Here is a 2429-nt window from a genome sequence, read left to right on the forward strand (position 1 = left end):
TTTTTTTTGCTGTGGAGTTGTTTGAGTTCCTTGTATATTTATATATTAGTCCCTTGTCAGATGCACAGTTTGCAAAGATTAGACAGGTTGTCTTTTCACCCTATTGATTGTTTCCTTTGCTGTACAGAAGCATTTTAGTATAATATAGTCTCCTTTGTCTGTTTTTGGTTTTGTTACTTGTGCTTTTGAGATCTTAGCCATAAAATCTTTGCCTAGACCAATGTCCTGAAGCATTTCCCCTATGTTTTCAGAAATTTCAGACTGTTTTTGTTAGAATCTGTTGCTGAAGAATCATCATTTTCCTTTGGAAATGTCATATTTCCTTGCTTTTTCATGCTTCTTGTATCTTTACATTGATATCGGTGCATCTGATGAACAGCCACTTCCCCCAATTTCTTGGATTTGCTTTCATAGGGAGACTTTTTCCTATAGATGTATCTACAGTGTTGATTGTGTTGGGTGCTTTAGCCTTGATTCTGGGTGCATGTAGTAGCGTAGTCTCCATATAATTTCTTCAGTTGTAATAAGCATCTGTGGTGTCTGTGAGTTCTTCAATGGCTTATGTTATGGTTGTTAATGGAGGCTGTGATAAGGCTTTACTTATAACAGGGATGCTAGGCAGATCAATCCTTGGGCCCTAGTGATAGTGGCAATGGGCCTAGCATACCTGTCCTTAGGACCCAGGGCAGCATGCATAGGCACCTGTGGGTCCAGAAGGGCTAATCCTTGGGCCTCCAAGTGGCTTGCTCAGGTGTCAGCAGTGACAGTGATGGGCCAGGTGAATGGGTGGGTCCTTGGGACCCTGGGAAGCATGTGTGGCATCAGTGAGGGCAGCAGTGGTAGTGGGTCAACTCTCAGGCCCCCAGGTGACATGCATAGATGTCAGTGGTGAAAGCAGTGGCCTGAGAAGGCCAATCTCCAGGCCCCCAGGTGGTGCATGCAGGTGGGTGCTGGCAGTGGTGGTGGTGGCAGGCTGCGCAGACCTGTCTTCGGGCCCCTGGGAGTAGTGTGCAAATGCTTGCAGTGATGGGTAGGGCAGGTCAATCTCTGGGCCCCCAGACAATATGTGCAGGTGCTGGCAGGGTAGGCAAGCCCATCGTCAGGCCTCTGGGAGAAGTGTGTGGATCCCAAGGGTATCGGGCAAGGCAGATCGATCCCCAGGCCCTTGGATAGCACATGCTGGCACTGGTGGGGCTGGCACCAGGCATAGCAGGTCTATTCTCAGGTCCTCAATGGTACCCACAGGCACAGGCTGTGGTAGATGGGGTGAGTCAATCCCCAGACCCCCAGATGGTATGTGTGGGCACCAACAGGCTGGGGGAACCCATCCTCAGGCCCCCAGATGGTGTGTACAGGCACTGGGTGGTGGACAGGATAGGCTTGTCCTCAGGCCCCCTGATAGTGCACATGGGCACCAGCTGTGGCAGGAAAGCCAAGTCTATCCCCCAGCCCTAAAATGGTGCAGTTGGGTGGCAGCAGTGGTGGACAGACAGGCCAGTCCTCAGGCCCCAAAACAGCATCTGGACAGGCTGATCCCAGGTCCACTGAAGGCGCAATGCAGATATGTAGTAAGCCCTGCTGCTGGGCAGGGGTGAGGCAGGGTTGTTGTCAGTGGCAGCGGCTGTAGGCAGGTGGCTGTCAGGTTCTGGAGAGCATGTGCTTGGCTCCTTCCCTCGCAGGGGCAGGTTTTCTGGTACACTGTATAGCCTGCTCCCCAGAGTGTATAATAGTGCATGGGCAGAGTGCTGGGGACCTGGCCACACTCCTGGGTCCAGCTGGTATCACAATTCTGCAGCCCTCTGAGTGGACATAGAGGGATGTCAATGGGGCTCCAGGGATGTGGAGACGCAGGGGCTGTTGGACCCCAGGGCAGGATGTAGTGTGGTGGGTCTGGGCTTTCAAAATGGCATCATGCTATAGCTACCTGGGTCCCTGGGGGTGTGTGGGACTCAGCACAAACCCTCTCCGGAGCAATGCCATTACACAGACTCTGCTATGCTAGTGTCAGGGCTCGCTAGAGCTGAAGGGCTCTCTGTGGCTAGGATTGCAGCAGTCTGCAGTAGGAATGTGGACGTTTTGGGATCTTTCACTTACCCTTTGCCCACACTGGGGAGCTTCTCCTTGCTTGCAGCTGATCTCAGCCAGGCCAGCTGCCTTGCTTCCCTCTCCTTGTGTGCCCTAGATGTTTCTTGTCACTTCCTTGCTGAATTTTGGAGCTCTCTCTCAGACACTTTATTTGGCATATGATTATCTCCCCAGTGTTCTGGTATGAATGTGAATGCCAGATGCCTTTAGTCCTCTTCTTGCATTTTAAGTTCATCAATAAATTATTCAATCTGTGTAATGGAAATTTTGTATGAATTCTCAGAAGGATAACTGGGCTTAGAGTAAAAATTAGATTTAGAGTTAGGTCCTACTCATTTTATATT

The 2429-nt window shown here is 50.5% G+C and overlaps 1 protein-coding gene across 1 annotated transcript in view; it reads left to right on the forward strand.

Annotated features, from left to right (window-relative positions):
• LOC105809113 (ceruloplasmin-like) overlaps positions 1-2429 on the forward strand; it is an 89705-nt gene that overhangs the window by 37870 nt on the left and 49406 nt on the right.

This window comes from Propithecus coquereli, unplaced genomic scaffold, assembly GCF_000956105.1.
Source record: "Propithecus coquereli isolate 6110/MARCELLA unplaced genomic scaffold, Pcoq_1.0 Scaffold19, whole genome shotgun sequence".
In the NCBI taxonomy this organism is placed as follows: Eukaryota; Metazoa; Chordata; class Mammalia; order Primates; family Indriidae; genus Propithecus; species Propithecus coquereli.